This window comes from Siphateles boraxobius, unplaced genomic scaffold, assembly GCF_051911475.1.
Source record: "Siphateles boraxobius isolate OS27281-9 unplaced genomic scaffold, OSU_SipBor_1 31, whole genome shotgun sequence".
Taxonomy (NCBI): domain Eukaryota; kingdom Metazoa; phylum Chordata; class Actinopteri; order Cypriniformes; family Leuciscidae; genus Siphateles; species Siphateles boraxobius.
The window spans coordinates 13658968-13672910 of record NW_027508931.1 but is presented as its reverse complement, the minus strand read 5'-3'; the positions used below and the strand labels follow the sequence as shown (position 1 = coordinate 13672910).

The window sequence follows — 13943 nt, the reverse complement described above, 5'->3', positions numbered from 1 at the left end:
TTACATTTTCCAACAGGACTTGACACCTGCTCACAGTGCCAAAGCTACCAGTACCTGTTTTAAGGACCATGGTATCCCTGTTCTTAATTGGCCAGCAAACTCGCCTGACCTTAACCCTATAGAAAATCTATGGGGTATTGTGAAGAGGTAGATGCGATACGCCAGACCCAACAATGCAGAAGAGCTGAAGGCCACTATCAGAGCAACCTGGGCTCTCATAACACCTGAGCAGTGCCACAGACTGATCGACTCCATGCCACGCCGCATTGCTGCAATAATTCAGGCAAAAGGAGCCCCAACTAAGTATTGAGTGCTGTACATGCTCATACTTTTCATGTTCATACTTTTCAGTTGGCCAACATTTCTAAAAATCCTTTTTTGTATTGGTCTTAAGTAATATTCTAATTTTCTGAGATACTGAATTTGGGATTTTCATTAGTTGTCAGTTTTATTCATCACAATTAAATGAAATAAACATTTTAAATATATCAGTGTGTAATGAATGAATATAATTTCCAAATTTCATTTTTTGAATGGAATTACTGAAATAAATCAACTTTTTTATGATATTCTAATTATATGACCAACACCTGTAAGTTCAAAACTGCCTAACGTTACCGAAAGAAATGTCAATCCCATGAAGAGAAAACGACTGTGAAGCTTTGGGGGTGTTGATGGACTCGATCTACTCCACCTTTTTGGTGGATCACTGACTGTTTTGATTATCATTCTGAATCTCTGACCCAGACCTATATGCTGTGTCCCAATTTACAAATACTATGCCTTAAAAGTATGTACTGTTTTTGAGAAGAAAAAGTACATTCTTTTGAGTGTGTAGCAGAAGAGTAGTCAAGTTTTGGGACATACTACTTCATCGTAATTATGTTTTTAACATTCCACTCTGTCGCTTAATTACATGTATCCTGTCACAGTTTAAATATTATAGTGACTTTAATTTGTTAATATGTGTCAGGAGTTATGAATATGAAAATGAAGTCGATACCATTTGTTTGAAATATGAAGGCCAGCCGCTCCCATTCAAACAATCTCATGTACCGACATCATGAAAATGCTTGACAAAACAACGTCCCTCAGGGCTTTTAGTTCAAAAGCATGCACATGTCACAAGGTGACGAACTAGAGACAGAACTACAGAGCCCGCGGAGGGATGTTTCCGCCCGGAGCGGTTTCAACCGAACACCAAGCCACCCTCGGATGCGTCGCTACCATAGTAACAGCAGCCGCTGATGACGGAGTGACAACAGGTGCGGCGCATTAAACGACCGTCGGATGATTGGGACACGCAGCCTTTTAGAAACAGATAAAAGCAAAGCTTCAAGAGACCGAGGGGGTTGTGTTGGGTTTCCGTTGCGTCTTGACTCTTGTTCCTGTCGAGGTGGGCTGAGAGGTTTCTGTGGGACAAATCGGCTGGGAGTACTTACCTGCTGTCCAGTCGACGCCCCTTCACAGCCGTAAGCCTTCTGTACCCGACGTATGGGGAAGGACCAAATGTACTGGGAGTACCTACTTGCTGCCCAGTAGACGTCCCCGCCACAGCTGAAAGCTTTCTGCACCTGCTGTACTTGGAAGAACCAACCGTACTTGGAGTACCTACTTGCTGTCCAGTCGACACCCCTTCACAGCCGTATGCCTTCTGCACCTGAGGGACTGAGGAGAGTCAACCGTGCTGAGAGTACTTACCTGCTGTCCAGTCGACGCGCCTTCACAGCCGTAAGCATTCTGCACCTGAGGGACTGAGGAGAGTAAACCGAGCTGAGAGTACTTACCTGCTGTCCAGTCGACGCCCCTTCACAGCCATAAGCCTTCTGCACCCGACGTATTGGGAAGACCAAACGTACGTGGAGTACCTACTTGCTGTCCAGTCGACGCCCCTTCACAGCCGTAAGCTTTCTGCACCTGCTGTACTGGGAAGAGCCAACCGTACTTGGAGTACCTACTTGCTGTCCAGTCGACGCCCCTTCACAGCCGTAAGCCTTCTGCACCTGAGGGACTGAGGAGAGGCAACCGTGCTGAGAGTACTTACCTGCTGTCCAGTCGACGCCCCTTCACAGCCGTAAGCCTTCTGTACCCGACGTATGGGGAAGGACCAAACGTACTGGGAGTACCTACTTGCTGCCCAGTCGACGTCCCCGCCACAGCTGTAAGCTTTCTGCACCTGCTGTACTGGGAAGAACCCACCCGTACTGTGAGTACTTACCTGCTGTCCAGTTAACGTCCCCTTCACAGCCGTAAGCTGGCACCTGAGAGTTTGGCACCTGAGAGTCTGGGAAGAGTCGACTGTACTGATCACTTACCTGCAACCCGCCGACGTCCCCTGCAGCCATTGGATGCTGAGTAAGAAGAAGAAGTTTTAAATTAGGATTTACAAATTCTTTTAAGTCAATAAAGTCTGTTCAATTTTTACCTCGTTGTTCTGCTTGGTTTCTGGTCTGCTCCTCAGTGGCACTGGCTAAAGGGAGGGTGTAGACTGAGTCGACCCTCCCGACCTGTGACACACATTTTGAGAAATATTGATAAATTATCATATGTTTATGTCAAAGTTCTGTACAGAGGAGTAATTTTGATTTCATTTTACCCAAAATGTGCTTATGTAATCATTATTAGCTCATGATACTCTGATGTCCTGTGTTTTCAATTCATACTGGCAACACGAGGGCACCTTATGCACATTTAGTCCACAAATGCCACACATGATGAAGAGGCATATCATGTGACATTCCAGGAACTCCCTGACATAAATAAAGCTTCCAGAGATCGCTATAAAATGCAGATAGACTTGTCTGCTGTGGTTCATGTTGATTTAGGTCAATCAAACTTTATTTCAGAACCCTCAAAGTATACGTAGAATTTCAATTTAATATACTGTGTAAACCCAGTCGCAATGAAAGTTCCATTATCTGAATTTAATATATGATTTAGCACTGAATCCACCAAAAAATTCCAACATAATTTATGACAGACGGTGATTGGCTACAGCGTGGCATTTTTCGTCTCTCGTTTGCATAGAATCAAGCCTTTCCCAACATTTTGACACTCTTATTTCTTGCTTAACTGTCAATCCCATAATACCCCACACAATTCTGCTGCTCACATCCCATAGACAGTAAGCTGGAAAGCTTTGCTAGAAGTCTGAGTGAGGACATAGTTCACATCAGTCTATTTTCTTAGCAGTGACTTCACAAAAGCCAGAGATAAAAAGAATGAGAGATGTACTGTAATGATCCAACAAAGATACATTTTTTTAAAGAAGTATTAAAAAAAAAACATACCAACATGTATATCAAATACATTTATTTCATAACATTTATTTCATGTTAATGGATTTGTATGCTTAATGACATGTTGCTTGAGACTTACTGATATACATATCATAATTAAACTTTATTTGAAGTACTTCTTTATTGCACAATGCACATTTCCTAATATTAAACCTAAAATGTATTTTATTAGTGAGGATGGTATGATCTCTGTATAATATCAGTCTTTAAATGCAAAATATTTAAAGTGTACCTATAACGTATACTTCCAATAGTTCCATCTTAGCACAATCAGATATACTTAATGATATATTTAGTTGGACCTCATCACTATTTCCGGATAACTATAAGTGCTTTAAGTATAGCTATTTAGTATACCAAAATTACAATTGCAGGGTATTTATATTAAGTACATAAATATGTCAATGTATTCATAGTATACTTAGCATGAAACAAATGTGTTTCAAATACATTTCAGTGTTTCCCACAGAATGACAGTGTAAATATGCAGGATATAAATATGCAGGACAAGCGGTCAGTCCGTGGACACGACAAGAGCGCGCAAGTAGTTTTTCTTAATATCCAGTTCTCCTGTTATTTCAGTTTAGTATCTGCCACAAGGTAAGGCTGTTTTCGATTCTCTGGTTATTTTCATTTTTTACCCTCTCACAAATCTGTATTTTAATTAGATGCGTTCCTACTTTATGTAACAGCCGCGTCTGAATAGTATTGCATTTTAAATTTTATACCACTTAAATGGAGCGCTGGCCAACAGCTAGTTTCAATTTCTCCCATTTTTGTTTTATTTGTATTTGCTGTGTTAATTCCTGGGCCGAGACAGCTGTCCTCACTCAGGCCTTTGAGCGCATTATATCTATGTAGTGTGTGCGCTTTCGCGGAAGCATCAGCGGAAGTGTTCAGCCTCCTCGTGTGAAGACCGACTCGGGAAAAGACCATCGACTCTACCTGTGCGACTCCACCGAGCAAGGACACCGGCAAGGCACTTAAGTATCGTCTTCTCCCCTTTCCTTTCCCACTTGTATCGTATTTCCCTTACTCAACATGTGCTTTCAATAGATTACTGTTGTCTCTCGACAACGTGCTCTCATCATGCACAGAAGGCAGCGCAATACTGCTAATCTGCGTCCCATTCTCCACACACACACACACACACACACACACACACACACACACACACACACACACACACACACCTCTCTCTCTTTCTATGGGTCTATGGAATTGTCAGTCAGCAGTCAATAAAGCTGACTTCATTCCTGCCTTTGCATCTCATTCTACTCTTAATATCTTGGGCTTGACTGAGACCTGGATCCGCCCAGAAGACTCAGCAACCCCTGCTGCTCTTGCTAACAACTTCTCTTTCTCACACACCCCTCGCCAGGCTGGGAGGGGTGGGGGTACGGGTCTTCTCATTTCTAACAATTGGAAATACTCAAATCTCTCTTCTCTATGCAATAACAACTTGTTTGAATATCCTGCAATTACACTTTCAACTACCAATGGATCCAAATTGTAGTTATTTATTGCCCCCCAGGTCAACTGGGAAGCTTTGTTGAGGAGCTGGATGTGCTGCTGTCCTCTTTCCCTGAGGATGGCACCCCACTCGTAGTCTTTGGTGATTTCAACATTCATCTAGAGAAGCCGTATGCAACAGACTTCATCTCTCTTATAGCCTCATACTATCTCAAACGGCTCATCACTACAGGTACTCACAAATCAGGCAACCAACTGGACCATGTTTACACACGCAACTGCATCACAGACAACATTTTGGTGAAACCTCTCCACGTTTCAGATCATTTCCTCATTACTTGAAATCTACAACTTTCTACCCATGCACCACCAACCCCCCTACCAGTTACCTTCAGATGAAACCTGCGTTCACTTTCTCCTTCCCATCTTTCCTCTGCTGTGTCATCTTCTGTTCCCTCACCTTCACAATTCTCATCTCTGGATGTGAATACCGCAACGGATACTTTATGCTCAACTTTAACTTCTTCTGTAGACAATATCTGCCCTCTCTCCTCCAGGCCAGCACGCACTCCTCCCTCTAACCCCTGGTTATCCGAGGTTCTTCGTGAACACCGGACCAAACTCAGGGCAACGGAGAGGAAATGGCGCAAATCAAAAGACACGTCTGGCCTTAGTATATATCAATCTCTGCTCTCTTCCTTTTCTGTTGATGTTCATGCTGCGAAATCTTCATATTTCCACAACAAGATCAACAGCACCTCTAACACACGAACACTTTTCAAGACATTCAACTCTCTCCTCTGTCCACCTCCACCATCGCCCACCTCGTCTTTAACTGCTGATGATTTTGCTAACTTATTCACCAACAAAACAACTACTAGCAGCAGTCAGTTCTCAGCTCCACACACACAGGAACCCAGACCATCCTCTCCCACTACCAAAAACCTTATCTTTACCTTCTCTTCACTAACCGAGGAAGAAATATCTAAACTTCTTCTCTCTAGTCATCCTACCACCTGCCCTCTAGACCCTATCCCCTCACACCTCTTACAAGCCATATATCCCACACTGGTACCAGCTATCACACACATCATCAACTCATTCCTCCATACTGGCATTTTCCCTACAGCATTCAAGCAGGCTCGGGTAACTCCACTGCTTAAAAAACAACATTAAACACATCACTTTCAGATCATTACAGACCTGTCTCTCTCCTACCATTCAGTGCAAAAACACTTGAATGAGTTGCTTTCAACCAAGCGTCATCTCACCTGTTTCTGACCAACCAGCTAGACGTAAACCAATTTGGCTTCAAGAAAGGACATTCAACCGAGACTGCACTACTGTCGGTCACAGAAACCATACGCAAAAGCTGCTTCCAAATCATCAGTTCTCATTCTCCTTCATCTTTCTGCTGCCTTCGACACTGAAAATCATCAGATCCTTCTGTCCACCCTCTCACCACTGGGCATCAAAGGATCTTCCCTCCACTGGTTTGAGTCCTATCTCACAGGTAGGTCCTTCAGGGTTGCATGGAGAGGTGAGGTATCCAAAGCACATCAACTGACCACAGGGGTTCCTCAGGGTTCAGTTCTTGGACCGCTCCTCTTCTCCATTTACCCCACATCACTGGGACCCATCATACAGGCACATGGTTTCTCTTACCATTGCTATGCTGATGACAACCCGCTCTATCTCTCATTTCAACCAGATGATCCCACAGTAGCTGCATGTATCTCATGTATCTGTCTGGCGGACATCTCAGCATGGATGAAAGAACATCACCTGCAGCTCAACCTTGCAAAGACTGAGCTTCTCGTCCTCCCTGCCAATCTGTCTCTACAGCAAGACTTTACTATCCAGCCAGAGTCATCCTCAATCTCCCCATCAAGGTCGGTCAGAAATCTTGGAGTAATATTTGATGACCGGTTGTCCTTCACAGACCACATTACGAAGACAGCTCGATCATGCAGGTTTGCAATGTATAACATCAGGAAGATCAGACCTTTCCTAAAGGAGCATGCAACACAACTTCTCATCCAGGCCCTGGTTATTTCTAGGCTTGATTACTGCAATGCTCTTCTGGCTGGACTTCCATCATGTGTAATTAAACCTCTACAAATGATCCAGAATGCTGCAGCCCGCCTTGTCTTCAATGAGCCCAAAAGGGCCCACGTCACTCCTCTGTTCATCTCATAGCACTGGCTACCACTCGCTGCTACACCCCTACCAGAAGCCTACGATCGGTCAATGAGCGACGGCTCGTGGTACCATCACAGCGAGCGCACTAAATCACTCTACAGAACATTCTCATTCACGGTTCCATGCTAGTGGAATGATCTCCCCACCCTCGTCCGAAATGCAGAATCCCTGACAGCATTATAAAGACAACTGAAAACTAATCTCTTCCGTGAGTACTTAACATAATTTTTTTTTTTAAACAAATGTCCTTCTCCTTTAAATCCTCCCTTGTCTGGATTTTTGCTACTCTGAGCAATGCCTGAACTTTGTATTTTGAGCACTTCTTGCGTTGTTCTTGCCTCTTCACAATGATTTGCTTGCTTTAGTCCTCAGTTGTAAGTCACTTTGGATAAAAGCGTCTGCTAAATGACTAAATGTAAATGTAAATGTAACTGTAGCGGGGGGCGGGGGGGCGTGCATCGTTATTGACTACCAGCTATATACAGCGTGCTAACCTCGAAAATCCAGCTGTATTCTAACAATAACTTAGCTCTCCTTATTAGCTAGGCTCCTTGCATGCTGGCTAATAACTTTTTTTAACATATTGTTAAACATTGTTTTTTTAACATTGACAGCGCTGTGTTGGACAGATTTGTGCACCGGTGTTCCATGAGGGAGAGAGGGTGCGAGAGGTACGAGTGGGTGAGAGAGAGAGAGGGGTATGGGTGAGAGAGAGAGAGAGAGAGAGAGAGAGAGAGAGAGAGAGAGAGAGAGAGAGAAAGAGGTAATGCTGCGGAAATGCGCTACGGCGCTCTGCAATCAAATACGATTTTAAATAGGCTTAGTAAAAAAATTACAAATAAAATAAAAAAAACAATCGAAAATCAATGTATGGCGGTCAGCGTTGATATTGTGGCGGGCCGCCACAAATAAATGAACGGATGGGAAACCATACATTTTGGTAAATTTCTTTTTCACTAGGGGAGGTTCACCTGAAAATAAAAGTAAATCAAGATTTACTCACCCTCATGTCATTGCAAACCCATGTTATGTTAATTATTCCATGTAGCATTAAAAGAGAATAGTAGTGAATTTCCATTCAGAATATATATATATATATATATTTTTTTTCATCACTGTTCAAACGTTTTGGGTCAGTAGTAGTCTCTTTTTTTTAAAAGAAATTAATACTTTTATTCATCAAATATGAATCATTTTTGTGAAAGTTAAAGTAAAGACATTTTCCATCTCAAATAAATGCTGTTTGAACATACCATATCAAATTTGTCACAGTTTTCACAAAAATATTCAAAAAATTGCTGCACAACTGTCACGATCTCCTGTCACCAGTCTGGTCACAGCAGCATTACAGTTCCCAGCATCCTTCCTGACTCCCACCTGCACACATTCGATCACCAGGGTACTCATCATCTCTCGAGTCTGTATTCCATATCCCTCATCATGGCCACAGAGGCCGATCTAAGCTTCCTCATCTTGGCCACAATGGCCGCTCTTATGTCCGTCATTTAGGTTTTCCGTTTTTCCTGGTCGACTCTGGTCTCCACTACAAAGGCCCGTTCCTCAGCAGGCACTCCAGTCATCTGTCTCTCAGCCGGATCTCCAGAAGTTCTCAAGCCAGCCGGCCCGCCTGGGATCAATTTCGTCTGTTTGGATTAGGTGGTCTTCTGCTCTGCCCTGCAAGTCTTCACCTCTGCCCTGCATCCGTGACGTCTACTGAGGATTCTACCTTGGCTCGCTGTTCTGCCGGTGTCACCCGGGAGGCTGCCCATCCTGTCGGCACCACCCTGGTCACCTACCCTTTACCGGTCACTCTCACTTCACACCTCCCCGGTTGGACTCTTTTTGGCACATTTTTGTTGAAAATGGTGTTGTGTAAACAGCCCCTGAGTTCCAAAGTGAAGACTACCTCTCTCCAGTGTTTCTCCATCGTCTTTCTGTTTCCTAGTGTCTCCAGCGTCTTCTGTTCCTGCAAAACAGTTACTTACCTGTTCCTACGACGAGGTGTGTGCTCCATTATATCATCCATCTACTATCTCCAATTCACCTGCAAAACAGACTGTCAGTATCATTCATTATTTGCAGACATATATCACAGATTGTGGATGAATCTCACCTGCATTGCCATATATTAATCTCTGTTCATTAAACCAACATCTCTTGATTTTATCCCAGTCTTGAGTCTATATTCCATAACATTTTCAACATTGATAATAAGAAATGTTTCTTAAAGGAGCAAATCAGCATGATAATGATATTATAATGATTTCTGAAGGATCATGTGACACTGAAGACTGGAGTAATGATGCTGAAAATTCAGCTTCGACATCCCAGGAGTAATTAGTGAGAATATTTCACAATATTGCTTTTTTATCTTAATTTTTGGTCATTTTGACCAATAAATGCATCCTTGATGAGCATAAGAGACTTCTTTCTAAAACCATTAATACATCTCCAATTTTTGAACAGTAGTGTGGTGCTCAATTTTCATAGTGAGCCGTCATCACCGGAATTGTCCTTAAAGTATTCTTCAAATGTACTCTCTTAAAATTATGACATTTTGTGGTGAACTATTTCTGTAATGGCATTGGCTCAAATCTCTGGAAAGCAATTGTCCAAGACAAAAAAGGTTGGATTAGGGCACAGCAAAGTTATGTTGACAGCACGCTGCAAATTAGACAGAGAAGCCATGTCTAAAACGAATGACCCTGAGTTTATCAGCCAATTGCTGGAACTCTGTCTGGGGTGTAAATGAAAATTAATGAAAGATAGAGAGTGTGTATACAAAATCCAGTCGCAACAAATGTTTACTTTTTTTAATGGGGATTGGCTGGAAAGGTTATTTAAAATCATAAAAAGGTTTTGTTTAAATATGAGGTTTTGTTTAAATATGACCGCCTTAGTCCAGTGTACTGGTGAAGAAATGAGTCATCATTAAAATGCAACCAAAAAAAGAGATGAACTCATTATTTCACTGCTGTCTTAAAATATCAGGGAGTGACAAACCACGGTGCATTAATGTGACAGATGGGAGGACAAAGGAGAGAGAAACAGCAGACAAGGTGGCGAGAAAGCAGAACCTGCCCTATAGAGTTTCAGGGTTCCATTCATTCTCTGATGCAAACGAGGATGCAGGATCGCCCGCCATGACCCCGTGAACAGCAGCGACGACTGGACTGACATCAGAACTACCTGTAACAGTTGGCTAATGAGAAGCTAGAAAGCGTGCAGGCAAACAATGCAGAAGATAAACAATAATAACACACATGAACAATGCAGATGAACGCTCAGAAAAATAATGAAATGGCTCGCACTCGCACCTGCTTGATCCTCCGGCAGCTCTGAGAGCTAAAATGGGCCCTCAGATTTTTCCAGCAGAAACGCAGTCAGGCATAACTGCTCAAGATGGGCCTCTGTAATGCTGCCAAAAACAGCTCCCTATAAACACAGTGAAATCTAGGAGAGAGAAAAAAAGAGTAAAAAGGGGTATAAAACGGTCTACCTCTAAAATGACTCCATAGCAAAGCAAAAACAAATGTTCTGCAACGAAACTATCTCTGGAGTTAAACAGACATTAGTGCACAATGTAAGACACCAATTTAAGAAAGGTATGAAAATAGGCATTATTCATCCGTCTGGTGGAAAAGTTTGTAGAACAACAAGTCTACAAAAAGTAGTTGTATAGTCGATAGAAAAAAAAAAAAAAAAACTGGAAGCGGTTTGTAAAATGTGTAATGCTTAAATTTTAAAAGTTTACATGATCACTAAAATGAAAATGTACTAATGTAGTGCATGTTCACTTATGTTAGGAAGCCCCAGAGTCTGGAGGTGAATCTCTGTGCTGCAGTATGACATTTGTTTGTGTGAGAGTGATGAGCAGAGGGAAACAGGTGAGTATTAAACTGACCAAAAGGACACTTGGGGGTCAGAATGTTTGTCATTTAAAATGGCTGTAGTCTCATATGATTTATTTTTCTGCTGTTCCATATTCTCTTCAATCGCTTCCTGTCATCGCAGGGGCTGGAGCATCAGTAATTCCAGACAGCACCAGTTTGTCCCCGTCCAACAGGAAAAAAATGGAAAAGAAAATCAGCCAATAAATCAAGATTTAACCAAGAAAAAGTATAGATGAAAACTTTCTGGAAAACGTCTGAGGGTAGGTAAGGTTACGAATATACTGAGGTACCATGTGCAATGTGTACCACAAATATGCCATGTGCCATTGTTTTTTTTAAAGGGTAACTAAACATTAAACAACTTTTTTTAGTTAATGATCTGTAAGAATGGAGCTTCATAAATGCTGTTCATTGATTCCAGTACTTTTTTTGACATTTGGGTTTAAAGTGTTTTAATTCTACAATATATGGTTTAAAAACATCTGAGTGCTGCCATCTTCAGGTTGAACGGCGGCTACTGCACTTGAATTTACCTATTGGTGGTTGCGGTGGTTCGTGACGCAGCGGTTGTTGGTGACGTAGGCAGGTTCCATACAAAGAGATGTGTCTCAGGTACACGCCCCCCTCCGCTGGGCTCTGCCCACTTTTCCAGCATTTTTCAAATATTGCCAGTGGGTGGAGTCAGGCTCTGACCAGGGGTTTAGTTACCCTTTAAAGTACTTTGGAGTACTGTTGCATGTAAATACCAAAGCACATGAGTATCAAAAAAGTATTAAATGGGTCCTATAATGCCCTTTTTCAAAAGATGTAAAATAAGTCTCTGATGTCTCCAGAATGTGTATGGGAAGTTTTAGCTCAAAATACCCCCCAGATATTTTTTATAACATGTTAAAGGGATATACAAAAAAAAAAAAGGGTGTGTTTTTGCTCACCCTCAAATAGTAACAATTTTAATCCTCTGGTTAAAAATAAACATGGTAAAAATAACATGTTTACTAATGTAGGTGCGAGAGTGAATGAACGGCACAGACACGTGCTGTATAACTGTAGTAAACAACGCGCGCGCGCCTGTGCCGTTCATTCATCATTTAGCCTACACACAGACACGCAATTCATATTTAAACAGTCTTTTTGCGGTTTACAGACACTATTCAATATCGCAATTAGAACAAAGCACTTAAGAATAAATTACTTACTACATCAGCTGGATCCGTTGCTCCTCGAAATGAAACTACCAGCACTTCTGGTACATTTTCCATGGTTATTAGATAGTATTATTCCTCACAGCGTAGCAATACGAGGTAAAGTGCAAGTTTTTATTAAACATGTTTTATAAACCAGCTCGTGGGTGTTGGCATGTTTGAATGGTTTGCCTTAAATAATTTGCGTTTGAATAGCGTGTGCTCTCCGTGGACGTGGCACATTAACGCGTTATCAGGTATAATGAGCTGGAAAGAAAAAGACTGACATCTCTCTCTTTTCATACAGATTACATAAACTTGGAATGTTTTTTTTATATAAATTAATTCATTTAAAAGAAGAGAGTTCAACTTCATTATGGAAAAACACTTATGCCTGTATGACAAGTATTCGCGGAATTACAGTTAATTTTCGGACGCGTTTCAGAATGGACTTCACTGACAGAGAGAAGGCAAAACTACCATCATGTTTATTTTTCTTTATTTGACTAAAAGCACAATACTTTGTTTATATTGTGAGTATACACAAAAAGAAATAGACACTTAACAGGATCGAATGATGTATAACACAAATATGTAATATCAAAATCAACAGAGTATTTTGAGTCTCTTTTGCACTGATAAGAAAAAAAGCGAGACTATCGCGCCGGCGTGATAGCAGACCTCAGAGGGTTAAGGAACTTTCAAGTCTTTTCAAACATCCCCAAACATATATATGTATATTTTTTTCATAAAAAAAAAAAATATATATATATATATATATATATATTTTTTTTTTTAACATGCAACTCTGACCGATGTCTAACTATCCAACAGGGGACTCCCATAGCCTGCAATGGAACTGTGTGTGTGTACAGTGAAGTGAACTGGCGTAAAGTCTGTCTTCATTAAAAGTATATATATATATATATATATATATATGTGTGTGTGTGTGTGACCCGATCTGGCGAAATGAGTCGGAAGTCGCAACATTTTAAGATATGGGCCGATTATGTGGAAAAACAATGAAATAATATATATATTTTTTTTTTTGTTTTTTTTTTTGTTGCTAATTTCAAATAACAGACATTCAAAAATAATCCATTCAAGGTATTGACTAGGATATCATTTGAAAGCTTATGGTCTCCTCTTTCCATTACAGTAATACCAAAATCTCAATTTTGAAATTTGGGTCACTGTGACTCATTTTGCTGGATCAGGTCATATATATATATATGACTATATCGCCATATCTTGTGAGATATTCTTTCATGGATTTTATTAATTGGATCTCCAGTGTCTGAATGCTGAAAATGCTTCACTCATATATACTGTATAGAGGTAAGAAGGCAGCAAGTCATGTCTGAATGCAGTGGATGCATCACATTTTGTCTACTTACTAATGCCCTTTCTCAAATGTATTGTTGTATTGTTTACCCTTGTGTATTTACTGCCTGTGTGTTTGCGTTTGTGTTTTTCATGTACTTTCCAGGTCAGTGTTTATGTTTATAGTCACAGTCAAGTTGCTATCTTGAGTTCTTAAAGTCAGGCCTCGTCTATCTGCTCAAGTCCAGCTTTGTTTTGTATGTGATTGGAAGAGAAGCCAGAGGGAGACTGGGGAAATGACAGAGATAAATTCAATGTATATATGGGAAGGAATACTAAAAGAGATACTGACAGAGAGCGATAGAGATTTGGGGAGCCACAGTTTCTTATCAGTAAAGGTCACTTGAGCAATTACTCGACATATTGATGAACGCACGCTATCAGAAGGCATGTGTTCTATGGACTGAAGGTCTGTTGTTATTTCTCATGAATTACATGCCTGAAAGTCTAAAATTCTCAGGTCGTTTTGTGTCTTCTATTGAAGCATATGGTGAATTCAAGGTCTTTCAAAT

The 13943-nt window shown here is 41.2% G+C and overlaps 1 long non-coding RNA gene across 1 annotated transcript; it reads left to right on the top strand.

Annotated features, from left to right (window-relative positions):
• Positions 1–9795: 9795 nt before the first annotated feature.
• LOC143697069 (uncharacterized) lies at positions 9796–11724 on the top strand. The gene is made up of 3 exons (XR_013186164.1): positions 9796–10861; positions 10989–11195; positions 11572–11724. It is a non-coding gene; the product is annotated as an uncharacterized LOC143697069 (long non-coding RNA).
• The last annotated feature ends 2219 nt before the right edge of the window (positions 11725–13943 follow it).